Below are 16,775 nucleotides of genomic sequence, written 5' to 3'. Positions count from 1 at the left end.
TGATGGCACGGCGACCGGATCGCAGCCCAGATGTGGTTCACTCGGACACGCAGGTGCACTCGGATGAGGTGTTCACTTGGACGGCGCTCGTCTGGCTGTCAAGTCCCTGGATCCAGTTGGTCGATTCACCTTTTTACTCGGCCGGCTAACGTATAGATTTATCGGGGGCTGGCTGCGCCCCTGCGAGCGGCCACGCCATCCTCCCACATCAACTGGCCAACGCAGCACAGACCCGAAGCGGCTCCTTCCTCGAGCCAGTCATGCCCACGTGCGCGCGCGAGCTTCCTCTTCCGGCGCCGGCATTCTGTCACGTCCAGGTTCACCGAGACATACAGTTTACTCGGACGGTTAACAAACTACTACGACAGTCGGACAAACACTCGACACTGGACATGTCTTCGTCACCGCTCGATCGTCCTGCACGCCGACATCTGTTGGACATGTCCTCACCATTCGGCCACCCCTTGCGGTCATTCGGAGGACACGTCTTCATCGGCTTGCCTGACAAGGTTTTATCTGTAAGTGCATCTAGTGCCACCCCTAGTTGGTTTTGGAGTATTGACAACAAACCTAGTTGAGGGACTAATGTGTTTGTGAGAATTGCAGGATAACACAGGTAGAAGTCCCTCATTGATTCGGTTTTCCTACCAGAGATGACCCCTAAAAATGTACGAAGACATTGAAGTCAATGGTGGTATATGAAGATATTCACATTGAAGACTATGACAAGAGAAGACACCACGTGAAGCCTATGGAGCTCGAAGATTTAGATCTTTCATAGTTCTCTTTCATTTGTGTTGAGTCATAGGAACCACCGTACTTTTAAGTGGGGTCCAAGAGAACTAGTCAGAACGACTGAAGTGATGCCTAAACAAAAACCTATGTTTTCGAGTGAAGACTATGAGAGCAAATCTTGTCCAGAGTCGGACAAGTCAGCTTTGCTTGTAGCCCAAGTAAAGTTGTCGTGTGGGTTTGAAATCTGACCGTTGGAACACGTGTCAGTTCCTTAGTGACCCAGGGTCATTTCGGACAAATCAGGTCGGGTTGCCTAGTGGCTATAAATAGTCCACCCCCTACAACCATAAACGGTTGGCTGCTCAGATTTAGTGCACGGCTTTTGTCGTTTGAGAGCAACCCACCTCGAAGCCTTTGAGAGAGAGAATACCTAGCGAGGATAAAGCCCTAACCACCCAGAGCCAGAGAGAATTGGGCATCACTTAAGTCTTCTTGTCTGAGTGATCTGAAGACTTATTACACTTGAGGACTGTGCATCCTCCAGCCGGTTAGGCGTCACGTTCTGAGCATCCAAGAGACATTATGGATTGCCGGTGAACGAAGTCTGTGAAGGTTTGGGAGTCTACCTTGAAGACTTACCAGAGTGATTGGGCGAGGTCTGTGTGACCTTAGCTCAAGGAGAATACGGTAAGGACTGGGTGTCCTGAGCTGCATGTTCAGGACTGGGTGTCCGGGACTGTGTGTCCTAAGGTTTAAATACCTAGCCGCTCCAACCAGACGTACAGTTGTCACAGCAACTGGAACTGGTCCAACAAATCATTGTCTTCAACGAGTCACTGGTTTCATCTTCACTTCCTTTTTACTTACTGTTACTCATTGTGAAGTCATTGCATGTTTGCTCTATCTTTTGTCTTCACAACGTGAATGTACGATCTGTTTGGCTTCATAATATCTTCCTACCTGATCCTCATTACACTGCAGCTGCTTGTCACTGTGCTTTCACTCTATTGAATACTTGACCATGGCTTGCCTAGTGTAATCTACCTTCCGCTGCATAGTAATAGGCATATCTCTACTGTTTGTCTTCATAACTTCCATGTTTTGAAGACTTTCATAAAAATCGCCTATTCACCCCCCCTCTAGTCGATATAACGCACTTTCAATTGGTATCAGAGCAAGGTGCTCCCTTGTTCTGTGTGATTCGGTTTAACCACCTGGAGTTTTAGCTATGTCGACTGCAGGGATAATTAAAGTCTCCACTGCGTGCCCCGTCTTCGATGGAACTGAATATCCCTACTAGAAGAATAAGATGCGCATGCATCTTGAAGCCATTGACGTCGACCTATGGTATGTCGTCGAGAACGGCGTTCCCAAGGCTGGAGAAGGTGTCACTGCTGCTGATGTCAAGAAATTCGTTCAACTGGACTCTACTGCCAAGAATATCATCTGTGGTCATCTGACCAAAGGACAGTATGGCCGTGTGAGTGCTTTGAAGACATCCAAACTGGTCTGGGACTGGCTCTCCAAGGTCAATGAAGGCATCTCAACCCAGAGAGATCAGAGAATCAGTGTTCTTCGCAACCTCTTCAACCGCTTCAAGCGAAATGACAATGAGAATGTCCAGCACACATTTGACCGACTCACTGACATCACAAATGAGCTTCAAGCCCTCGGCTCCACTGAGATCACCAAATATGAAGTCGTCAAGACGCTGCTGAGATCACTTGATAGTTCGTTTGACATCCTAGCCCTGATGATACAAGAACGTCTTGATTTCAAGACACTCGATCCGTCTGACATACTTGAGAGGCTCAACACACATGAGTTTCAGCTTTCTGAGAAAAGAGATATCTACGGTCCAAACTATGGGCGAACTCGTGCCTTGAAGGCAAAATCTGTTTCCTCATCTGAAGAAGAATCTGACAGCAGTTCTGATGATCCTGAAGACATTGGAAGGGAACTTGCAATGCTTGTGAAGAAGTTCCAAAAATTCACCAAGAAGAAAGGCTTCAGAAAGTCCTCACGATCAAGCTCAAGGAATGATGAAGCTTCTGCTCATGACTACAAGAAGAAAACATGCCACAAGTGCAAGAAAACTGGACACTTCATCTCTGAGTGTCCACAGTGGGACAATGAGAACAGAAAGAAGAAGAAGAGCAAGGAATATGACTCTGACGACAAGAAGAAGAAGAAATACTCAAATTCTTCTTCCAAGTCTTCCTCAAAGTCTTCATCACACAAGAAGAGCTCATCTGGCAAGGCACGTGCGTTTGTTGGCAAGGAAATGGATTCAGAGGAGGAGTCCGCTTCTGAGGAGGCTGAGGTGGAGTCTGAGGAGGAGTCTGATTCTGGCATTGCAAGTCTGGCTACAGCATACGTCGCCAAGTCCATCTTCAACACTGAAGACAATGACTTCATCACCGACACCGATGCAAATGACAAGGACTACTCCACTCCAACCTACTGCTTCATGGCACGCGGTGCCAAGGTAAACGCACGCACTACTCACTATCAAACATCTAGTGACGATGACTCTGATTGTGGTTCAAAACCCAGCTACAAAACACTTGCTAAAATTGCAACTGAACAACAGAAAGCTATGGAACATATTCAAAAACTGTTAGACAGAAGCGATGATCTGTTGGGTGCTGAAATGAATCGGTCCGAATCCTTAATTGAAGACATAAAAAATCTTCACGTTAAGTATCAGGAACTTGAAAGTCGTCATGATACTCTCTCAACAGCTCATGAAAAGCTTTCCTATGATTATCTTCAAAGGAAGCAAGATCTTGAGAAATTGAGAGCGGCTCATGAAGATCTTCAAAAGGAAAACGAGTCACTTCGCGCCAAACAGATCAGTTCCGCTCAGGAAGGATTTGAACCACCATGTCTTAAATGCATTGAGCGTGATAATGCTACTTCTGTTGCTGAATGTTCCACTGCTACTGCTTTGCAATATCTTCAACTGTTGATGTGGTAACTAACCCCTCTGCTGAGGATACCACCGCTATTGCTGATGAGAATGCTAGGTTGAAGACATTGCTTGAAACAGGGATGTACAAAAGTCTTAAAGGGCATCAAACATTATGTGATGTCCTCAAGAAGCAGATTCTGAACCGAAACCCTAGGAAAGAGGGTGTTGGGTTCGTAAGGAAAATAAATGCAGATGGCTCTTACTGGAAACCTGAGCAGTACCCCAAAACCAAGTGGGTTGCTGCAAAGGAACCTTCAGCAGATCCATCCAATTTATCTGGCTTCACTTGTGCTAACCCCATTATCATTGATGAATCCTTTGATGCAAACTATGTACTGTTTAAGAATCAGAATGGTGAAGTGTTTGCCAGGTACATTGGTACTAACTGCAAGAATGGACCGCCTATGAAGAAGATCTGGGTTCCGAAAAGGTGTCTGGAAAATCTTCCTGTGAATGTCTTCATGACACCTCACATGAAGAAGACAAACCTCAGACCAAAGGCTTCATACGGTCCAAAGGCTTCATACAGACCGAGGACTCACCTGAGTCGCACTAACGCAAATGTTTTGCAGGGAGACCACACTCGGTCATATGAATATGAGAACGGTTCATCAAACCGCCATGTTCATATGACCAAGAATTATTCTACCTTTTCTTATGAGTACTATTGTCCACCTGCTAGACTGTTTTCTAGGGCTCCAAAGCCAAAATTCTCAGATGCTGCACTTAGACTTATTGCTTCTAAGCCACCCTTGAAGATGTGGGTGGCTAAGAAATCTTAACTCTCTTTTGCAGGGAAAGGTCTCCAGCAGAAAACCAAAATCTTCTGACGCTATTGCTGGAGACCTTAAACATCTTGTAGGGCGCAAGATAAAATGCCCGAATGGCATCATTATGTACTTCGTCCCTGAATTGCATGCTACTCTCCCTATTAGTCCTAATCTGGATCTAAGTTTTCATAACCCACTGGTTCGTCAAATGTTTCTGCTTCACAATTCTCTTTGTGAAGCCTATCCCCCTAACTGCACTGTAGGGTACGACACCAGCGTCTTCAGAATGGATTATTGACAGTGGGTGTACAAATCACATGACCGGCAAAAGAAGCCTTCTTATGGACTCAACCTTACGTCCATCCGACAAGAGCCACATCACGTTTGCTGACACTGGTAAAAGTAAGGTATTGGGTCTAGGTAGAGTTGCAATCTCAAAGGATCAACACATGGATAAAGTCATGCTTGTTGAATCCCTTGGCTTCAACTTAATGTCTGTCTCAATGCTTTGTGATTTGAACATGACCGTAATATTTGGAAAATATCGTTGCCTGGTACTAATGGAATCTGACAAATCTCTAGTGTTTGAAGGGTATCGGAAAAATGATTTGTATGTGGTAGATTTCTCAGCAGGGCCACAACTTGCAGTATGTCTTCTGGCAAAAGCTTCAGAATGCTGGCTTTGGCATCAGAGGCTTGGGCATGCTGGCATGAGGAACCTCCACACCCTTGCAAAGAAGAAGCATGTCATAGGCATCGAGGGCGTCAAGTTAAAGAAAGATCACTTATGCGGTGCCTGTGAAGCAGGGAAGATGACAAGGGCAAAACATCCCTCGAAGACAATCATGACCACTACTCGACCCTTCGAACTGCTTCACATGGATCTTTTTGGTCCCACTCACTACTCAACTTTTACCACTACTGCTTGCCTCTATGGCTTTGTCATTGTTGATGATTACTCTAGATATACTTGGGTGCACATAATCCTTTACAAGACTGAAGTGCAGGATGTCTTCAGACGCTTCACCAATCGAGCTATGAACAATTACGGCGCCAAGATAAAGCACATCAGAAGTGACAATGGCACTGAATTCAAGAACACTGGACTTGATACATATCTTGATACCTTGGGCATCACACATGAATTCTCAGCCCCGTACACGCCACAGCAGAATGGCGTCGTCGAACACAAGAACAGAACACTCATTGAGATGGCCAGAACGATGTTAGATGAATACAAGACTCCAAGAAAATTCTGGCCTGAAGCCATTGACACTGCATGCCATACAATCAATCGTGTTTATCTTCACAAGCTTCTGAACAAGACATGTTATGAACTCCTAACTGGCAGGAAGCCAAATGTCAGTTACTTCAGAGTATTTGGCGCAAGGTGCTGGATCAAGGACCCACACCACACCTCAAAGTTTGCACCAAAAGCACATGAGGGTTTTATGCTTGGATATGGAAAGGATTCGCACTCCTACAGAGTCTTCAATCTCTTTCATTACAAAGTGGTTGAAACAGTGGATGTGCGGTTCGATGAGACCAATGGTTCACAAAGAGAGCAACTGCCAAATGTGCTAGATGAAGTTCCATCTAGTGAATCAATCAAGATAATGGGAACTGGAGAGATTATACCTTCTGAAGCTCATCCTGAAGAAGAACTTATCATCTCAGCACCTGATCCACATGAAGACAATGCTGAAGACATTCTTCCCAACAACAACATAGATCGGCAAGAGCAAAGTCTTCGCCCTGTACATCCTCGTGTTGCTAATGAAGTGCAGATTGAGAGAATAATTGACAGCATCAATGCACCTGGTCCACTCACTCGTTCAAGGGCAACTCAGCTGGCAAATTTCTGTGGGCACTTCGCATTCATATCAATTACATAACCCAAGAAAGTTGAAGAAGCCTTCATGGAACCTGAATGGATTCAAGCTATGCAAGAAGAGCTTCAACAGTTTGAGCTGAACAATGTATGGGAACTGGTTAAGCGTCCTGATCCACGGAAGCACAATATAATAGGCACCAAATGGATATACCGCAACAAGCAAGATGAGCATGGTCAAATCGTCAGAAACAAAGCTCGCCTCGTTGCTCAAGGATATACTCAAGTGGAAGGCATTGATTTCGATGAAACATTTTGAAGGAAATATGCCCTAGAGGCAATAATAAAGTTATTATTTATTTCCTTATATCATGATAAATGTTTATTATTCATGCTAGAATTGTATTAACCGGAAACGTAATACATGTGTGAATACATAGACAAACAGAGTGTCACTAGTATGCCTCTACTTGACTAGCTCGTTAATCAAAGATGGTTATGTTTCCTAACCATAGACAAAGGAGTTGTTATTTGATTAACAGGATCACATCATTAGTTGAATGATCTGATTGACATGACCCATTCCATTAGCTTAGCACCCGATCGTTTAGTATGTTGCTATTGCTTTCTTCATGACTTATACATGTTCCTATGACTATGAGATTATGCAACTCCCGTTTGCCGGAGGAACACCTTGGGTGCTACCAAACGTCACAACGTAACTGGGTGATTATAAAGGAGCATTACAGGTGTCTCCAAGGGTAGATGTTGGGTTGGCGTATTTCGAGATTAGGATTTGTCACTCCGATTGTCGGAGAGGTATCTCTGGGCCCTCTCGGTAATGCACATCACATAAGCCTTGCAAGCATTACAACTAATGAGTTAGTTGCAAGATGATGTATTACGGAACGAGTAAAGAGACTTGCCGGTAACGAGATTGAACTAGGTATTGGATACCGACGATCGAATCTCGGGCAAGTAACATACCGATGACAAAGGGAACAACGTATGTTGTTATGCGGTCTGACCGATAAAGATCTTCGTAGAATATGTAGGAGCCAATATGGGCATCCAGGTCCCGCTATTGGTTATTGACCGGAGACGTGTCTCGGTCATGTCTACATTGTTCTCGAACCGTAGGGTCCGCACGCTTAACGTTACGATGACAGTTATTATGAGTTTATGGATTTTGATGTACCGAAGGTAGTTCGGAGTCCCGGATGTGATCATGGACATGACGAGGAGTCTCGAAATGGTCGAGACATAAAGATTGATATATTGGAAGCCTATGTTTGGATATCGGAAGTGTTCCGGGTGAAATCGGGATTTTACCGGAGTACCGGGAGGTTACCGGAACCTCCCGGAAGCTATATGGGCCTTAGTGGGCTTTAGTGGAAAGGAGAAAGGGGCAGCCCAAGGTGGGCCGCGCGCCTCCCCCCTCCCCTAGTCCTATTAGGACTAGGAGAGGTGGCCGGCCCCCCTCTCTCTTTTCCCCCCTCAAGGAATCCTATTCCAACTAGGATTGGGGGGGGGGATCCTACTCCCAGAGGGAGTAGGACTCCCTTGGCGCTCCCTCCTTGGCCGTCCACCCCCTCCCCCTTGACTCCTTTATATACGGAGGCAGGGGGGCACCCTAGAACACACAAGTTGATCCCAGTGATCGTTCCTTAGCCGTGTGCAGTGCCCCCTGCCACCATATTCCACCTCGGTCATATCGTTGTAGTGCTTAGGCGAAGCCCTGCGTCGGTAGAACATCATCATCATCACCACGCCGTTGTGCTGACGGAACTCATCCCCGAAGCTTTGCTGGATCGGAGCCCGGGGAGCGTCATCGAGCTGTACGTGTGCTAAGAACTCAGAGGTGCCGGAGTAACGGTGCTTGGATCGGTTGGATCGGGAAGAAGACGTACGACTACTTCCTCTACGTTGTGTTAACGCTTCCGTTGCGATCTACAAGGGTACGTAGATCATACTCTCCCCTCTCGTTGCTATGCATCACCATGATCTTGCGTGTGCGTAGGAAAATTTTGAAATTACTACGTTACCCAACAGTGGCATCTGAGCCTAGGTTTTATGGTTTGATGTTATTTGCACGAGTAGAACACAAGTGAGTTGTGGGCGATATAAGTCATACTGCCTACCAGCATGTCATACTTTGGTTCGGCAGTATTGTTGGACGAGACGACCCGGACCAACATTACGCGTACGCTTACGTGAGACCGGTTCCCCCGATGTGCTTTGCACATAGGTGGCTTGTGGGCGACTGTCTCTCCAACTTTAGTTGAACCGAGTGTGGCTACGCCCGGTCCTTGCGAAGGTTAAAACAGAGTCAAATTGACAAACTATCGTTGTGGTTTTGATGCGTAGGTGAGATTAGTTCTTGCTTAAAGCCCGTAGCAGCCACGTAAAACTTGCAACAACAAAGTAGAGGACGTCTAACTTGTTTTTGCAGGGCATGTTGTGATGTGATATGGTCAAGACATGATGCTAAATTTTATTGTATGAGATGATCATGTTTTGTAACCGAGTTATCGGCAACTGGCAGGAGCCATATGGTTGTCGCTTTATTGTATGCAATGCAATCGCGATGTAATGCTTTACTTTATTACTAAGCGGTAGTGATAGTCGTGGAAGCATAAGATTGGCGAGACGACAATGATGCTATGATGGAGATCAAGGTGTCGCGCCGGTGACGATGGTGATCACGACGGTGCTTCGGAGATGGAGATCACAAGCACAAGATGATGATGGCCATATCATATCACTTATATTGATTGCATGTGATGTTTATCTTTTTATGCATCTTATTTTGCTTTGATTGACGGTAGCATTATAAGATGATCTCTCACTAAATTATCAAGAAGTGTTCTCCCTGAGTATGCACCGTTGCCAAAGTTCGTCGTGCCCAGACACCACGTGATGATCGGGTGTGATAAGCTCTACGTCCATCTACAACGGGTGCAAGCCAGTTTTTGCACACGCAGAATACTCAGGTTAAACTTGACGAGCCTAGCATATGCAGATATGGCCTCGGAACACGGAGACCGAAAGGTCGAGCGTGAATCATATAGTAGATATGATCAACATAACGATGTTCACCATTGAAAACTACTCCATCTCACGTGATGATCGGTTATGGTTTAGTTGATTTGGATCACGTGATCACTTAGAAGATTAGAGGGATATCTATCTAAGTGGGAGTTCTTAAAGTAATATGATTAATTGAACTTAAATTTATCATGAACTTAGTCCCTAATAGTATCTTGCTTGTTTATGTTGATTGTAGATAGATGGCTCGTGCTGTTGTTCCGTTGAATTTTAATGCGTTCCTTGAGAAAACAAAGTTGAAAGATGATGGTAGCAATTACACGGACTGGGTCCGTAACTTGAGGATTATCCTCATTGCTGCACAGAAGAATTACGTCCTGGAAGCACCGCTAGGTGCCAGGCCTGCTGCTGGAGCAACACTAGATGTTATGAACGTCTGGCAGAGCAAAGCTGATGACTACTCGATAGTTCAGTGTGCCATGCTTTACGGCTTAGAATCGGGACTTCAACGATGTTTTGAACGTCATGGAGCATATGAGATGTTTCAGGAGTTGAAGTTAATATTTCAAGAAAATGCCCGGATTGAGAGATATGAAGTCTCCAATAAGTTCTATAGCTGCAAGATGGAGGAGAACAGTTCTGTCAGTGAGCATATACTCAAAATGTCTGGGTATAATAATCACTTGATTCAATTGGGAGTTAATCTTCCAGATGATTGCGTCATTGACAGAATTCTCCAATCACTGCCACCAAGCTACAAGAGCTTCGTGATGAACTATAATATGCAAGGGATGAACAAGACTATTCCCGAGCTCTTCGCAATGCTGAAAGCTGCGGAGGTAGAAATCAAGAAGGAGCATCAAGTGTTGATGGTCAACAAGACCACTAGTTTCAAGAAGGGCAAAGGGAAGAAGAAGGGGAACTTCAAGAAGAACAGCAAACAAGTTGCTGCTCAAGAGAAGAAACCCAAGTCTGGACCTAAGCCTGAAACTGAGTGCTTCTACTGCAAGCAGACTGGTCACTGGAAGCGGAACTGCCCCAAGTATTTGGCGGATAAGAAGGATGTTAAGGTGAACAAAGGTATATGTGATATACATGTTATTGATGTGTACCTTACTAGAGCTCGCAGTAGCACCTGGGTATTTGATACTGGTTCTGTTGCTAATATTTGCAACTCAAAACAGGGACTACGGATTAAGCGAACACTGGCAAAGGACGAGGTGACGATGTGCGTGGGAAATGGTTCCAAAGTCGATGTGATCGCAGTCGGCACGCTACCTCTACATCTACCTTCGTGATTAGTATTAGACCTAAATAATTATTATTTGGTGCCAGCGTTGAGCATGAACATTATATCTAGATCTTGTTTAATGCGAGACGGTTATTCATTTAAATCAGAGAATAATGGTTGTTCTATTTATATGAGTAATATCTTTTATGGTCATGCACCTTTGAAGAGTGGTCTATTTTTGATGAATCTCGATAGTAGTGATACACATATTCATAATGTTGAAGCCAAAAGATGCAGAGTTGATAATGATAGTGCAACTTATTTGTGGCACTGCCGTTTAGGTCATATCGGTGTAAAGCGCATGAAGAAACTCCATACTGACGGGCTTTTGGAACCACTTGATTATGAATCACTTGGTACTTGCGAACCGTGCCTCATAGGCAAGATGACTAAAACACCGTTCTCCGGTACAATGGAGAGAGCAACAGACTTGTTGGAAATCATACATACAGATGTATGTGGTCCGATGAATATTGAGGCTCGTGGCGGATATCATTATTTTCTCACCTTCACAGATGATTTAAGAAGATATGGGTATATCTACTTAATGAAACATAAGTCTGAAACATTTGAAAAGTTCAAAGAATTTCAGAGTGAAGTTGAAAATCATCGTAACAAGAAAATAAAGTTTCTACGATCTGATCGTGGAGGAGAATATTTGAGTTACAAGTTTGGTGTACATTTGAAAAATTGTGGAATAGTTTCGCAACTCACGCCACCCGGAACACCACAGCATAGTGGTGTGTCAGAACGTCGTAATCGTACTTTATTAGATATGGTGCGATCTATGATGTCTCTTACAGATTTACCGCTATCGTTTTGGGGTTACGCTCTAGAGACGGCCGCATTCACGTTAAATAGGGCACCATCAAAATCCGTTGAGACGACGCCTTATGAACTGTGGTTTGGCAAGAAACCAAAGTTGTCGTTCCTTAAAGTTTGGGGCTGCGATGCTTATGTGAAAAAGCTTCAACCTGATAAGCTCGAACCCAAATCGAAGAAATGTGAAATGTGTCTTCATAGGATACCCAAAGGAAACTGTTGGGTACACCTTCTATCACAGATCCGAAGGCAAGACATTCGTTGCTAAGAATGGATCCTTTCTAGAGAAGGAGTTTCTCTCGAAAGAAGTGAGTGGGAGGAAAGTAGAACTTGATGAGGTAACTGTACCTGCTCCCTTATTGGAAAGTAGTACATCACAGAAAACTGTTTTAGTGACACCTACACCAGTTAGTGAGGAAGCTAATGATGATGATCATGAAACTTTAGATCAAGATACTACTGAACCTCGTAGATCAACCAGAGTGAGATCTGCGCCAGAGTGGTACGGTAATCCTGTTCTGGAAGTCATGCTACTAGATCATGATGAACCTACAAACTATGAAGAAGCGATGGTGAGCCCAGATTCCGCAAAATGGCTTGAAGCCATGAAATCTGAGATGGGATCCATGTATGAGAACAAAGTATGGACTTTGGTTGACTTGCTCGCTGATCGGCAAGCAATTGAGAATAAATGGATCTTCAAGAAGAAGACTGACGCTGATGGTAATATTACTGTCTACAAAGCTCGACTTGTCGCAAATGGTTTTCGACAAGTTCAAGGGGTTGACTACGATGAGACCTTCTCACCCGTAGCGATGCTTAAGTCTGTCCGAATCATGTTAGCAATTGCCGCATTTTATGATTATGAAATTTGGCAGATGGATGTCAAAACTGCATTCCTGAATGGATTTCTGGAAGAAGAGTTGTATATGATGCAACCGGAAGGTTTTGTCGATCCAAAGGGAGCTAATAAAGTGTGCAAGCTCCAGCGATCCATTTATGGACTGGTGCAAGCCTCTCAGAGTTGGAATAAACGCTTTGATAGTGTGATCAAAGCATTTGGTTTTATACAGCCTTTTGGAGAAGCTTGTATTTACAAGAAAGTGAGTGGGAGCTCTGTAGCATTTCTGATATTATATGTAGATGACATATTACTGATTGGAAATGATATAGAATTTCTGGATAGCATAAAGGGATACTTGAATAAGAGTTTTTCAATGAAAGACCTCGGTGAAGCTGCTTACATATTAGGCATTAAGATCTATAGAGATAGATCAAGACGCCTAATTGGACTTTCACAAAGCACATACCTTGACAAAGTTTTGAAAAAGTTCAAAATGGATCAAGCAAAGAAAGGGTTCTTGCCTGTGTTACAAGGTGTGAAATTGAGTAAGACTCAAAGCCCGACCACTGCAGAAGATAGAGAGAAAATGAAAGATGTTCCCTATGCTTCAGCCATAGGCTCTATCATGTATGCAATGCTGTGTACCGGACCTGATGTGTGCCTTGCTATAAGTTTAGCAGGGAGGTACCAAAGTAATCCAGGAGTGGATCACTGGACAGCGGTCAAGAACATCCTGAAATACCTGAAAAGGACTAAGGATATGTTTCTCGTATATGGAGGTGACAAAGAGCTCATCGTAAACGGTTACGTTGATGCAAGCTTTGACACTGATCCGGACGATTCTAAATCGCAAACCAGATACGTGTTTACATTAAACGGTGGAGCTGTCAGTTGGTGCAGTTCTAAACAAAGCGTCGTAGCGGGATCTACATGTGAAGCGGAGTACATAGCTGCTTCGGAAGCAGCAAATGAAGGAGTCTGGATGAAGGAGTTCATATCCGATCTAGGTGTCATACCTAGTGCATCGGGTCCAATGAAAATCTTTTGTGACAATACTGGTGCAATTGCCTTGGCAAAGGAATCCAGATTTCACAAGAGAACCAAGCACATCAAGAGACGCTTCAATTCCATCCGGGATCTAGTCCAGGTGGGAGACATAGAGATTTGCAAGATACATACGGATCTGAATGTTGCAGACCCGTTGACTAAGCCTCTTCCACGAGCAAAACATGATCAGCACCAAGACTCCATGGGTGTTAGAATCATTACTGTGTAATCTAGATTATTGACTCTAGTGCAAGTGGGAGACTGAAGGAAATATGCCCTAGAGGCAATAATAAAGTTATTATTTATTTCCTTATATCATGATAAATGTTTATTATTCATGCTAGAATTGTATTAACCGGAAACATAATACATGTGTGAATATATAGACAAACAGAGTGTCACTAGTATGCCTCTACTTGACTAGCTCGTTAATCAAAGATGGTTATGTTTCCTAACCATAGACAAAGGAGTTGTTATTTGATTAATGGGATCACATCATTAGTTGAATGATCTGATTGACATGACCCATTCCATTAGCTTAGCACCCGATCGTTTAGTATGTTGCTATTGCTTTCTTCATGACTTATACATGTTCCTATGACAATGAGATTATGCAACTCCCGTTTACCGGAGGAACACTTTGTGTGCTACCAAATGTCGCAACGTAACTGGGTGATTATAAAGGAGCTCTACAGGTGTCTCCAAAGGTACATGTTGGGTTGGCGTATTTCGAGATTAGGATTTGCCACTCCGTTTGACGGAGAGGTATCTCTGGGCCCTCTCGGTAATACACATCACATAAGCCTTGCAAGCATTGCAACTAATGTGTTAGTTGTGAGATGATGTATTACGGAATGAGTAAAGAGACTTGCCGGTAACGAGATTGAACTAGGTATTGGATACCGACGATCGAATCTCGGGCAAGTAACATACCGATGACAAAGGGAACAACGTATGTAGTTATGCGGTCTGACCGATAAAGATCTTCGTAGAATATGTAGGAGCCAATATGGGCATCCAGGTCCCGCTATTGGTTATTGACCGGAGACGTGTCTCGGTCATGTCTACATTGTTCTCGAACCGTAGGGTCCGCACGCTTAACGTTACGATGACAGTTATTATGAGTTTATGGATTTTGATGTACCGAAGGTAGTTCGGAGTCCCGGATGTGATCATGGACATGATGAGGAGTCTCGAAATGGTCAAGACATAAAGATTGATATATTGGAAGCCTATGTTTGGATATCGGAAGTGTTCCGGGTGAAATCGGGATTTTACCGGAGTACCGGGAGGTTACCGGAACCCCCCGGAAGCTATATGGGCCTTAGTGGCCTTTAGTGGAAAGGAGAAAGGGGCAGCCCAAGGTGGGCCGTGCGCCTCCCCCCTCCCCTAGTCCTATTAGGACTAGGAGAGGTGGCCGGCCCCCCTCTCTCTTTCCCCCCCTCAAGGAATCCTATTCCAACTAGGATTGGGGGGGGGGGGGAATCCTACTCCCAGAGGGAGTAGGACTCCCTTGGCGCGCCCTCCTTGGCCGGCCGCCCCCTCCCCCTTGACTCCTTTATATACGGAGGCAGGGGGGCACCCTAGAACACACAAGTTGATCCCCGTGATCGTTCCTTAGCCGTGTGCGGTGCCCCCTGCCACCATATTCCACCTCGGTCATATCGTTGTAGTGCTTAGGCGAAGCCCTGCGTCGGTAGAACATCATCATCGTCACCACGCCGTTGTGCTGACAGAACTCATCCCCGAAGCTTTGCTGGATCGGAGCCCGGGGAGCGTCATCGAGCTGTACGTGTGCTAAGAACTCGGAGGTGCCGGAGTAACGGTGCTTGGATCGGTCGGATCGGGAAGAAGACGTACGACTACTTCCTCTACGTTGTGTTAACGCTTCCGTTGCGATCTACAAGGGTACGTAGATCATACTCTCCCCTCTCATTGCTATGCATCACCATGATCTTGCGTGTGCGTAGGAAAAATTTGAAATTACTACGTTACCCAACACATTTGCTCCCGTGGCTAGACTTGAAGCCATACGTATACTGCTGGCCTATGCAAATCATCATAACATACTTCTATATCAAATGGATGTGAAGAGTGCCTTTCTCAATGGCAAGATTGAAGAAGAAGTGTATGTTGCACAACCGCCTGGGTTTGAAGATCCAAAACATCCTGACATGGTATACAAGCTCAACAAGGCACTGTATGGCCTCAAAAAAGCCCCTCGGGCCTGGTATGACACACTCAAATACTTCCTGAAGAGCAAAGGCTTCATACCTGGTTCCCTAGATCCCACTCTCTTCACGAAGACATATGATGGTGAACTGTTTGTGTGCCAAATTTATGTGGATGACATTATCTTCGGCTGCACCAATCAGAAGTACAGTGAAGAGTTTGGCTATATGATGCAAGAGCAATATCAGATGTCTATGATGGGGGAGCTGAAGTTCTTCCTCGGTCTTCAAATACGACAACAACGCAATGGCATCTTCATATCTCAAGAGAAGTATCTCAAAGAGTTCCTGAAGAAGTTTGGTATGCAAGACTGCAAAGGCTTCACAACACCAATGCCAGCCAAACATCATCTGGGTCCCGACGACAATGGTAAAGAGTTCGATCAAAAGGTATACCGCTCCATGATTGGTTCTTTGCTTTATTTATGTGCATCTAGGCCAGATATTATGCTTAGTGTTTGCATGTGTGCTCGATTTCAAGCGGCACCAAAGGAGTCGCATCACTTAGCTGTGAAGCGAATTCTTCGATATTTGGCTCACACCCCAACTCTCGGATTATGGTATCCAAAGGGCTCAGAGTTTGATCTGGTTGGATTCTCGGATGCTGATTATGCTGGTGACAAGGTTGATCGGAAGTCTACATCAGGCACATGCCACTTTCTGGGACGATCACTTGTATGTTGGTCTTCAAAGAAGCAAAACTGTGTATCCCTCTCCACTGCTGAATCTGAATACATTGCTGCTGGATCTTGCCGCGCTCAGCTTCTGTGGATGAAGCAAACTCTCAAGGACTATGGCATTCATCTGAAGCAAGTGCCACTTTACTGCGACAACGAAAGCGCCATCAAGATCGCCAACAACCCAGTTCAGCACTCGAAGACAAAGCACATAGAAATTCGTCATCACTTTCTCAGAGATCATGTTGTGAAGGAATATATTGATATCATACACGTCAACACTGAAGAGCAATTGGCAGATATCTTCACCAAGCCCTTGGATGAGAAGAGATTTTGCAAGTTACGGTGTGAGCTAAATATCCTGGAATCCTCAAATGTCCTGTGATCAGGCACATATCCTAACACTTATGCATATTGATGACTTAGATGTGCAACACACGAAGTAACGTATATCTTCAATCAATGAAGACATACATTCTAAGTGTGAATACATTAATGTGGAATT

The sequence above is a fragment of the Triticum urartu genome, chromosome 1A (assembly GCF_056163025.1).
Source record: "Triticum urartu cultivar PI428250 chromosome 1A, HENAU_Tu73, whole genome shotgun sequence".
NCBI lineage: Eukaryota > Viridiplantae > Streptophyta > Magnoliopsida > Poales > Poaceae > Triticum > Triticum urartu.
Note: the sequence above shows the minus strand (reverse complement) of the source record.